The 12,231-nt window shown below is 41.5% G+C and overlaps 3 non-coding genes across 3 annotated transcripts; all 3 read right to left on the bottom strand.

Moving 5' to 3' along the window:
- Positions 1-2,826: 2,826 nt before the first annotated feature.
- Positions 2,827-2,898, bottom strand: trnat-cgu (transfer RNA threonine (anticodon CGU)). The gene has a single exon. It is a non-coding gene; the product is annotated as a tRNA-Thr (tRNA).
- A 2,198-nt stretch (positions 2,899-5,096) lies between these two features.
- trnak-uuu (transfer RNA lysine (anticodon UUU)) lies at positions 5,097-5,169 on the bottom strand. The gene has a single exon. It is a non-coding gene; the product is annotated as a tRNA-Lys (tRNA).
- Positions 5,170-6,487: 1,318 nt separating this feature from the next.
- trnat-ugu (transfer RNA threonine (anticodon UGU)) lies at positions 6,488-6,559 on the bottom strand. Its single transcript has one exon. It is a non-coding gene; the product is annotated as a tRNA-Thr (tRNA).
- Positions 6,560-12,231: the final 5,672 nt, after the last annotated feature.

The following is a 12,231-nucleotide window of genomic DNA, read 5'->3' as shown; positions in this document are numbered from 1 at the left end:
TTCGCCAGCTTCTTATGCGTGTTTTTCGTTCCACCTTAAATGGTGCTGCTGTGATGTTATGTCGCCTTTCGCCTGTAGATGGCTCTCTTCGATCAGTACTAATCCGGCTGGAATACTGCAGACATCTTCACTGAAAGGGAATATCCAAATAAATAGCGACTGTCCAAATTATATTTTTGTATGGAATATATTTCAGAAAATCGCAAACCAATTTTAAAAACTCACCACAACACGGATTTACACTGAGAAAAGGTGAATGCACTTTCTGCTTATTGCTATGGCCTTCCCCCCGATTATGAAAATGTCTCACAGTTCTGACACCGACGTGTGAAAGACAATGTAACAGACTATCAAAATCCTGAAGTCCAAGAAATTTTAAGGCACCAGTTTTTTAAATATGATCCTGGCATGTCAGAATACATTTCGAAAAAGTATGGCATGAATTGCACGAATTGCAATGGCACAAATTGTTGAGAATATCACTGACCTTGCCGATATTTGCAGGGGATACGAATGTTTTGCACATGTTGAACTACAACAAGTAAAAATTGAGCTCCTTAATCAATATCACCGGGAATGTCCAATAATGACGAACATCAGTAGCTTCAAGGAAACTTAGACTCGCACATGGAGTTTTATCTTCGAATGGAGGGTGGGAGAATTCATTTATACTCTCGTTGCTCATTAGCTAAACTATTTTAAAAATATGACACGGATTTGTTCGACTGCACCAGCTAGCTCTCCTCTGTCAATTGACAGGACTTTAGAAGAACATGTTCTCATACAACCAACATACAAATTACACATCTTAAGGAACATGAAGAGAAATCGTGTACTAAATAACATAAAACTGTCGCTGCAAATTATCACCAAGCTGTTTTATGTGTCTGACCACCTCTTTCCTACTTTGCAGCGAGCACAAATCTTTCTGTTTCTTCATCCAATTTTACTGTCTCTTTCCCCCATGTGGAGATGGATCCACAGCCGAAACTTTAGGTCAGTTCCTGTTACTCTGTCCGATTAAAAGAGCTGTATTAAAGGCACTCCCATCTCTGCAGGAACGTTATTGCTGCTCTCAACACAATATACTGCAGCCAAATGTGATAGCGATACTGTCACTGCCTGTGGGCCACGTGTTCCTGCTGTCAACCTATTATGTCATGTTCATCCACACCCAGAAACATTACTGCTGGAGCACAAGAGTTATATAGGCGCAGTCCATAGAGCAAGAATCTCTTAATCTCAGAACTGTGGGTTCAATCCCCCAATCCTCCTAGCATGACCTGATGGCGTAACAGTGATACCCAGTACCCAGCGTAATTCAGCTTTCTTTCCACTTGATTCAGATTTTGATATGAAATCATCGGCCGAACAAGAGTTTGTCTAAATCGAGGGAGATCTGCTCACAAGCAAGTATTAAACACTTCAGCATTTTCTGTTCGAATACCACACTTTGTCAAAACACTGCCGCTTCTTAAGCTAATAAGTAACGGTTTTTGAGCACGCGTTGTATTATTAATGCTTATATTAAAAAAGCATAAATTCACATAATGGAATTTGGACTGAACAAAGTAGTCCAGCCCCTTTACAACATTACATACCCACTGATTAAAGCTTAAAACTACAGCAGCAGGAGTAACAATAATGGCAACAACATGTTTGGAGTTCGGCATTTCATTTATTCTGCGGAAACATCGTATCGGAATGAACTGCCCGAGATAAAAGAGTAATTGCGGCTCCAGATCGTTTTTACAGAGCATTGCATTGTTCTGTTCATGCTGACTACACGCTTTAAATTTGTCATTTACTGCAAGCGTTGCTTTTCCGGGTTTTTCTGAAACTCCTCGCATTTGAGCCAGCACTAAAATATTTAATTCCCGTCGCTGAATACATCGTGGAACCGGTATTTGCAACGGAATGCTGTCACACATGAAACCTTTTTGTTATTCGGTTCTGAAGTTTGAAAATGAAAATAAAACGGGGGTCACTTCATAGGCTTGAAAGAAGTTCAAGCAGCATAAAAACCTGCGAATTCTCACAAAGGCTGCACCTTTCTTCTGCTGCTGTTATAAATCTGCCTTAAACGTTTGAATACATACCTTACTGCTGCTAACCACATTCACGTGTTTACGAAGCTTTTTTCTGTCCGTGTTTTTGCTAAGCAGTTTCTCCGTTTTCCTCGTACTGTGATTGTCAGTGAGCACAATAAGACTGAAACAGTGTAAAGGCAGGTAAAAAAAGACAGGGTAAAACGCCTGACTGTCGGAAGTGGGATTTGAACCCGTGCCTCTATTTGGAGAGTGAAACACATATAATTATATATGTTATATAATTGTATTGTTGCTGTGTTTTTTTCTTTGTACTACTTATGTCCGAGAGCTAGCTAAATAGCATTTCGTTATACCATATACCTGTGTATGAGTATAATGACAATAAACTTGGACTTGAACTTGAACTTGACATAGTCTTGCAGGCAGTATATTATTTTCTCGTTTACTCGTATAAAAAAGCATGGTCTTCTCGTTCCTAAATCAGATTTTAAGTGCTTACGAACGTAACTTCCAACCTGGACTGACAGCTCACCCGATCTGTTTGTGATCAGACCGTGGAGTCGGGGGCTGTACCAAGCGCACGTTCCTTCCCAATGCTGAGGCAATCATTCGGAAGATGGGTGTGAAGAGAGATAAGCTTTGTTGACTAAAAAACAAGGCAGGATATGCAAGAATACTAATCACTGGCGACAGTTATGTTCTCTTACTATTGAGATCCCTACATTGCGAGTTTTTTAAGACTTTGAAACTGAAGGAAAGCGGTGACAAATGAAACAGGCACGGGTGGGGTTTGAACCCACGCTCTTCGGTTTACGAGACCGACGCCTTACCACTTGGCCACCGCGCCTTCGAGTAAGCATGGGAATAAGGTTGTTCAAATTATTTTTTTCTGAATCTGGTTTACATCGCCAAATGTAAACTGGAGGCAGCAACAACAATAAAAGGGATACTTGTCCTTAAACTCGGACGTGATGTTCTGCAGACTTGTGCACAATGTCCTGTTTTCTTGCAGTGTAGACATTTTGCTGTTCACGCTCCGCATTCATCTGCTTTGTGCGTTGTTAGTCCGCACCTGTAACATGTAATGCCAGCCGTCCCCTGTTCTTCTATTTCTCTAGCATGACTGCGTCCTGCTGCTCGGCTTTTGTTTGTAAATTTTGAGCGAGCGCCCCGTTCAGTGTCACTTTGTCACTGTGGTCAGAAAGCATTCTTGATTCTGCTTGAGCTGCTTCATGAATTCTAGCGACTGTAAGAGCTCTTTCTAAAGTCAGTCCTTCCTCCTGCAGCAATTTATAGTCTCTTAGGTGCACATTTTTCCACAAGTTGATCTCTTAACATGTCAGTTTCCAATACTCCAAAGTCACAAGATTTAGCCAGTTCTCTTAGTGCAGTCACAAAAGCATCAACAGATTCGTCCTGAGACTAAGTTCTCTGCCTAAATTTATGCCGTTCCAAAACCACTTTTCTCCGCGGTGTAAAGTAAGCGTCTAAGGCAGCTACAGTCTGTTAATGTGTACCTTTTTCTCCAGGGAGGTTGGCGAAAATCCGCTGCACGGGAGCCCTGATACTAAAATCTGCAGTGTTCTGCTCGCTTTGAGTCCGTCAAGCACTCATCTCTCGTCGCCATAAATGTTGTGTATCTAAATTTAGAGACGTTTTTATATTATTTTAACTATTTTATTAACTACACAGATCACGCCCTTACACCATATATTCCCGCCTTCTACTCTCTCGTTCTGTTGTCTGGCGATGTCTACTCACTATACTACATTTAGCATGACTTCTTGTTGCAGTTGAGCTCAAAGCTGGAGATGATCTCCATATTCTACCGCACTATCTAGTCCGAAACGTAGTACACAGTACATACTTTTTTAAGTGAACTCAGGTTGTTAAAAAATTAAACCAGCGCCCTGTCACAGAAACGTACCCCAGTCTCCAGCGCAACAAGAGGGGGTACTCAGCACTGTACTAACGAGGAGCGCTTGTCTGCAGCTGAGCGTCAGCTCTGTTTACTGTCAGCAGTCATTGCCTCATTTCCAAAGACTTTTTCACCTGCTCTCAGCTTTTAAAGACAGTCATAAACGCTCAAGAAGTAATTCATGTCAGTTGGAAGTCTGTTTCTGTTGTCTCAGCTCTTGATAAAGAAAAGCCGTGCGTGGGAGACTCCCTCTCTGAAGAAGTTTGCCGTCACCTTGCGAGGGAGAAGAGCCATCAATCACCGAGGCAACCACTGAGACAGTTAACATTAAACACGTGAAATGCGAGATGTTGTGATTTGTTTCCCGCTTAAGGCTTCTATCGTTTCTACTCTAACGAGAAAGACCTCTTTATTAGAAGTGAGATTTTAACAAACGTCTCCAGGGTTAACTGCGACCTGAACGCAACGCCTTAGACCACCAGTCATCTTGCCTGTGGTACTTAGAGCAGCGCTCAATAAAAATGATCAGAAACCGAATGCGCTTCTTATGCGGATCAGTATATTCCGATTCCACTGGTTCTGCAGAAGAAATAAGAAAAGCCGAACTCAAAGCACTGTGTTGCCATTACGGGTACTCTGCAGCTGCTTTAAGATCTACTCACACCGTGTTGCCATTAAGGCTACCTAGTTAAAAAAAAAAAACTTATCGTCATCTTTTTGAACGTGATTATTAGACACCCGTTAAATCTCCACCGAGGTTTCTTGAGAGATCGTTCAGCGAGCGAGTATTAAAAAACTACGTCGCTTCCAACCTCTGCTGTCACTGTAAACTCGGACGTGATGTTCTGCAGAGTTGCAGTGTGCCTTTCCTCTTGTCGTATTCAAGAGTACTCACTGTGTGAGCTCCTCACTGCGTGTTCTGTACTCTACTGTGATTTAATTTAGATGATTACATGAGTAGAGTGACAAGATCTACTTGAACATTTTCAGTTTGTGAAATGAAACACTAAATACACTACTGTAAATACAAGTAATGGACATTTAAAATAATCACAGTACAGCTAGAAGAGTGAAAGATAAAAGACTATTTAGAATGACATTCACAATAGACTTAAGAATGACACAACTGCCCGAACAGGGACTTGAACCCTGGGCCCTCAGATTAAAAGTCTGATGTTCTACCGACTGAGCTATCCAGGCTCTGAAAGAAGGTTGACACTGTCGGGATCCTCGCAAGTCACGTGTCTCTTGTTCCGAAGAGCAGTCATACCTGACCCGTCTGGAATGACCACTGACAGACTTTATCATGAAGCGACGGCACCACGCCCAGTAGAATGAGTGAGAAATACAGCATGACATGGGGAGGTAAGGGGCTCCTAAAATCCATCTTTCCTCACATTACTGATTTTTTTCAATAGCATTTTGACCTTTTTTCACATTCAGATTTTTTTCTCATTTAATAAAATCTTTTAATCAACAACATTAAAAAGAAAACAAATGGAACGTTTTTTGGAACAATAATTAAAAAAAATATTTCAATGACTTGGTTGTATACGTGTGCACACCCTTTATAAAGGGAGTTGCAACAGTGCTGAAATTTAAAGAGCATTTCTGTAGAGAAAACAGCCTTGATGTTAAGCTTAGGGAGCCTGTCTTTTCGAAATTCTATTTCTTAACACCTTGCACAGCCCGACAGACTAACAAATATTTGTTGGAGAAATTGGCTCACACACCGGAAGAAACTAACTAAGTATTCACATACTTATTTATGTTAGAGTATGTGAATAAAAGTTTAACCGAAAAAGTTTGTAATTGTGATTTTGTTAAAATTCAATAAATCGTCTATCAACAGTAAGAATTTATTAAGAAATTGTTTTATTTCATAAACTATAAGGCAATTCAGAGAGTTTATTGGTCATATCCTTTGCTTATGTTCTTTTAACTCTAGAGTTCAGGATCCAAACCCAGCTGCGGACGATTGTGTTTCTTGAATCTCTTGTAATCATCAAAAGTCGATGTGTAGTCCTTCGGTACTTTCTCGAGTTGTGCCATGGATATTTTATACGATCAATACTTGTCATGCTCTTTTGCATTTTCCTTAACAAATGGAAAAAGTTCAAAGTGTGTTTATGGAGTGTTTCACATCTACACGAAAGCACTTGTAACAGTACAGGACACGCAGTGAGGAATTCGTGAAGCTTTCAGTTTAGTGCGGAGTTCAGAAGGAGGATTCGCTCGCTGAATGATCTCTCAGGAAATCCCGGGTGAGATTCAACAGGTGTTTTCTGCAACAGCCACGACAAGTGTGAAGCAATCTCTGGATTTCCTGAATTTGAACTAAATTATTAGTTCAAATAATTTAAGATTTAACAGAACTAAATGAGGTACATTTAAAACAGCAGCGCAACTCTGCAGCACGTCGAGTGTGCCTGCATTTAATTGTGTAAACCTGGCTCTCTCTGAACACGAGCAAAGAGTTCTCACTCAACAGAAGATTGCAATGTGAATATAAAGCACCTGGAGATGCCAGGGATTGAACCAGGGACCTCATCCATACAAAGCATGCGCTCTACCACTGAGCTACATCCCCAATGGAAAAGGTAATGGAACAGACTTGTCCAGATGCTCACTGATCACAATCCACCACTCACGAAGAATGCCTGCAGTTTCCCACTTTCGCGTTTCCTCTACTACAGAGTAAATGCATGGGAATGAAGAAATAAGGAAGGAAAAATAATCGCATTGAAGCTTCAAGAGACTGGGCACAAATTAATCTATTATTTTTGTATCCAGTCACACGTGCGACGGTGGTTAATTCCCAGACGGGGAAGTGCTTTTTTTCTACCTCCTTACTCGACTGTCTTTCAATTCTGTTTTATTTGAAACTTTTTGCATCTTTTAAGTGCTCTTGATTCAACTATGCATGTTTGCAGTGCGCCGAGACCTGAGAATGTTGCACTTTTGCGCTCATTCTTAGGAACTTGTGGATTTTTGATGAAATGTATTCCTAATTATGCAGACATATCAGAACCTCTTAGAAAACTAACGAGGAAAAGACAGAAGTGGGAATGGACATCGGAAACTGAGAAAGCCATTGCCGAGTTGAAAAGAGCACTTGTAACTGAACCATGTCTGGCATACTTCAAACTAGATGCACCACCAGTAGTGATCAGTGACACGAATCCTTTAGGACTTGGAGCAGTATTGCTACAAAGACAAGAAAATAGACAGAACAAACCAGTGGCATATGCAAGTCGCTCACTTACCCCAACAGAAAGGCATTACTCACAAATAGAGCGTGAAGCCTTGGGGTGTGTTTGGGCAGTGGAACATTTTAGGACATATTTATGGGGAGGCAAGTTCACACTTCAAATGGATCATAAACCCCTCATTTATATGTTCAATCCCAAAAAGGCAACATTGTTACCACCCAGGATACAAAGACTTGGATTGAGATTATGGCCTTATGATTACAAAATTGAACACATAGTAGGGAAAACCAATGTCGCAGACTCATTGTCACATCTTCCTTTACCAGACACAGAAGACACTGGTTATGAAGACACCTATGTTGATAGAGTGCTTTCAATCAGCACTTATGAACTGCATGCACTGACACTTGAGGAACTTAAACAAGCAACAAACGAAGATGACACATTGAAATTGTTGATGTCCATAGTGGAAAAAGGACAATGGCCTAATCCAATTCCAGACGAACTGCAGCCATACCACAGGTGTAGGTTGGAGTTATCTACATATGATGGACTGCTTTTAAGAAGACAGAGGATTGTGTTACCGAAAACAAAAATCAGACAAGCACTGAAAATAGCACATGAGACTCATCACAGTGTAGCTCGTACAAAACAGTACCTGAGAAGCAACTTTTACTGGCCCAACATGAACAGTGATGTTGAAAGACTAATCAGGAATTGTTCCACTTGTGTGTTGAATCAGCCATTGCAGGAGGATCAACCTCTCCAACCACTTGAATTACCACCAAGGCCTTGGACAAAATTGGGCATTGCCCTGGTAGGTCCCATTCAGAATGAATACATATTGACTGTCATAGACTATTATACTTCTAAACCTGTGGCGGTTGTTGTATCAGACATATATTCAGCCACAGTTATTAGAGAGCTGATGAACATCTTTGCACGATTTGGTTATCCACTAGAGGTAGTAACAGATAATGGCAGGCAATTCATAGGACAGTTGTTTGAATCATTTCTGACTATTGTGGAATTAAACTTGTGGAATTAATCGTGGAATTAAACACATCCGTGCATCACCTTACTATCCGAGATGTAATAGCAAAATTGAAAGATTTCAAAGATACCTGAAAAAAGCTTTAAGAGCAGCTGTGACAGAAGGAAAAAAGAGAGAGAGGAACTCCCTAAGATTCTGCTGACTTATAGATCAACACCACACAGGGCATCTGGAGAAACCCCAGCTAATCTTATCTTTGGGCGTGATATCCGGACTAAACTACCAAATGTGGAAAAGAAAGAAGAAGAGCCAAGGGACATTCAAAAGACAAAAGATATCCATAGACATCATGAGGAGTATGCACACAAAATGAAATTATATGCAGACCAGACACGGATCATAACTTCAAGGTCGGTGACGTAGTGTTTGTGGCTGGCCTAGACACCGGTAAATTGGATGCCAAGTTCAAAGACACTCGCTATGTGTTATTGAGAAACACCTCTTGTAACTCCTTTGAGTTAGTGAATGTGGAAGATGGCTCAAAAATAATGAGAAATGTAAAACATCTTTGAACGCTCCTCCATTGGATCTTGATTTTGAATCTGCAGAAACACAAAATGCTGAGAATACAGGACTTTCTGACGTGCAGGAAGTGCCGAGTCCTCAGACAGTGGAGAGTACATCCGTAGGAGAGCCAGTAACTTTACCCAGTAGTAAAGTAACAACCATTAGTGGCAGGGTTATCAGGAAACTGGCTCATTACAGAGACATTTAAAAATACAGGACTTGCATAGCTCTCCAAATGTTAAATTGCCCTATTTTGTTTGTGTTATCTATGTAGATGTTGCTTAGACTGCTAGAAATGAGGTGATATTTAGAAGTGACTTAAGTAGAAATTGAACTAAAATTTGAGTTGGTACGTATAGAAATTGTTGTAGAAAAGATGAATGTATTGAATAGAAATGAAAGGGTTTATATACATTTTGTTGTAATAGTTAATAACCGTTTACTGTGTGTTGATATAAAATTGTTACAATTGTATGATAAAGTTATAGACTTTAAAAATAACAAAGGAAGGGATGTAGTATAGTGAATAGACATCGCGAGACAACAGAACGAGATAAGCTACTGGACACACCCGCCCCTCCTCACACAGACCGTGGAAAAGCCCCCGAGTGGGAGGGCTCTCTCTTCCTCCCAGGAGCTCTTGGACACGACGCACAGACAAGGCGCGGGGAGCCGCCGCCTGCAAGCACGGCTCCAGGCAGGACTCCACTCCGCAGGAGCCGCAGAGCAGAGGAGATGGGAGCAGCTTATCTCCTGTGCAGAGACCTGAGCTGTTGTTGCTGCGGACGCTGTTTTTTTTCTTTTCACGGGGTAGGAGTGAATGTTGAGTTGCCCTTAGAAATGAAGCAGAGCACTTCAACGGCACGGGTGTGTGTGTGCGTGCGCCCTGGTGATTCTGGGAGACAGATCGAACCTGGGCTAAAAGAGAGGGGGTTTAGCCCTCTTGCATTTGCTAGTTCAAAGTTGTACAACCCATTTGTATCTGCTAGGCAGCGCAGTCGTTGTGCACAAAGAATGCTTTGAAAATTGTCAAAAGCAAGTCATTCCGAGTTGGTCGGTTGTGTTTTCCGTTCATACGCGAAATGCTGAAATGATCTCTCGGCTCCTCGGTTGTCATTTCTGCTCCGTAAAGGAATCACAGTACGCGTCGGCTTCCAGCACGGTGGGTCAAGACACGATGCCTGGGGTCAGAGAGGGCGATGTCTTCCTTGTTAGTATAGTGGTGAGTATCTCTGCCTGTCATGTGGGAGACCGGGGTTTGATTCCCTCCTCATGGGACATACCCTCAAACTCATATCTAACATAAACGAGTGAATTGGCCAAATCGATTACAGACTCACCTAATTGCAATGAAAAGCATCTGCTCATCTTAACGCGCTCTACCAGTGTACTTTTGAAACCATCCGCCATTTCAATAATTCTATGAGTGACTGTGTCTTTCAGAGGGGGCAGCAGGTCGAGCTGTTTAGCAGCTTTTTTTCACACATAATACGTGTCAGCTCTTTTGTTAACAGTAAATAAGGGTGTTCAAAAAAAGTGTCTGTTTATTAGGTGTAAAAATTTCTTAACATCTTTGATTCTGTCATCAAAGATAAACTGCAATCAGCAAAGATAAAAGGATAATAATCTTTGCATACTGCCCTGTCTTTCTCACACCTGAAGAAGGCTCCACAGCCGAAACGGTGTGTTTCCTTTCTTCTCTTTTCAACATGGAATAATCCTTTACTTGTTCCTTTGCAGCCTACGCATGCTGACGCAGCTACCCACCTGATATATAACATTCCTATAATCACAACTATGAATTTCCACTGTGGGTATTACATGTCACAACGCAGAAATGCAACAGTGACGTGTCGTAATTACAAATGTACATGATAAGTGATTTTGTCTCTCCTACCTTAGTGTCGGAATATTAAGATGTTCTGGTGACAAGGAAGGAGGGAAAAAGTAAATCAGCAGAAGGGGTGCTATTTTGTTGACTGTTAATCCTTACATGTTCATAAGGTCATATTTTAAAAATGGTACAGTAAATTTTCTTATACTTAATGATTTTCATAATTTGTCACATTACCTCAGTGGCAGAATTGTGAGACTATTTAATAATCAGGAGGGAGGGTCATAGCAATAAGCAGAAAGTGCCATCACCCTTTGCTCATCTTTGGTTAACCATATTCTCACAAGCCATGTTCTAAATGTCCCATTGTAGACTGCTATATTAACATTTCTTGCAAAATGCAAGATTTTGAGACTTTTAATAATCAGAAGGCAAGGTCGTGGTAAGTATGCAGAAAATGCCAGTGAATGAATGGTTTGCTTTTGTCTTATTTACTTGTCGTCTAACATGCCAGTTTGTGTTCTTGTGAGTTTTGAAAATTGGTTTTCGATTTTCTTAAATGTGTTTCATACAAAAATGCAATTTGGATAATCATTATTTACATATTCCCCTTTACTGAGGCTATGTCCAGTAATCCACTCAGATTAGTATTTTTAAAAATAACTATAGAGAGCCATCTACAAGCGAAAGGCGGCATAACATCACAGTAGCATCTTATAAGGTGGAACGAAAAACGCGAATAAGAAGCTGCCGGATAAGAAGCCAATTTCAGCTTCGTTAATGCAACAGGATTGGGTGAGGTGAGGTGGAAAAATATTTCTTCCTCTGAATCCTTACATTTTTGTAGTTGTTCCAGGACTTCTCGCCCCAGATAAAGCTGCCAATACATCACTTGTTTCTACTCCATCAATATCAACAATGTTATCGGTATTAAGCTCCACAGCCGAAACATTGTGTTTCCTTTCTTCTCTCCGTGAAAGTCGATTCGATTTGTCAGCGAAACCGAAACTTAACCCTTTTTATAATTGCAGGAAATGCGAGTGTTTAACACGTGTCAGAATCACCAGGAATGTCCAATAAAGACCAACATTGCAACCCCCCAGAAAACCATATTCACCCATGAAAAATGATCGTCGAATGGCTGGCGGGATACATCATTTATACTCCCGTTGCATTGTGTGGCGGGGGCTCCGTGTCCCCTGAGCGGGGCTGGAGGATCGTTTATTTGCAATTCTTTGGAAAGGAGCTTCTTTCGAAATCAATGCGTGCCTGGATGTTCGCGAACGTGCTCCCTTGTGTTGGCTTGTCCCGCACTGGAAGAGCACATGGCAAGTCTTCACAAGACAAAAACCTCCAGTGCACAGCACACTGAAAACATTTTTTGGCTGGCGCGTTTTATTTCAAAACAGAAACAGCACCAGTCGAACAAGTCGGCCAGATGCACAGAGCCTCCGCCCTCTTGTGGCTCCTTCTTGCTGCCTTTCCGCTGCCCCGGCGGGCGGCGAGGAGGAAGCGCCGTTTCCTACACATCTGCAGTCGCCATGCGCATTCGCAGCATGTCCCGGGACGCAATTCGGCCTCATTTGCATAACACCAGACCGGCTACGCAAGCTCGCATCGTGCGCCTGCCACACACCGAACAAACACCGGAGCCT

Source organism: Lepisosteus platostomus, chromosome 5, assembly GCF_059453375.1.
Source record: "Lepisosteus platostomus isolate fLepPlt1 chromosome 5, fLepPlt1.hap1, whole genome shotgun sequence".
In the NCBI taxonomy this organism is placed as follows: domain Eukaryota; kingdom Metazoa; phylum Chordata; class Actinopteri; order Semionotiformes; family Lepisosteidae; genus Lepisosteus; species Lepisosteus platostomus.
Note: the sequence above shows the minus strand (reverse complement) of the source record. Positions and strands in the feature narration are given on the sequence as shown.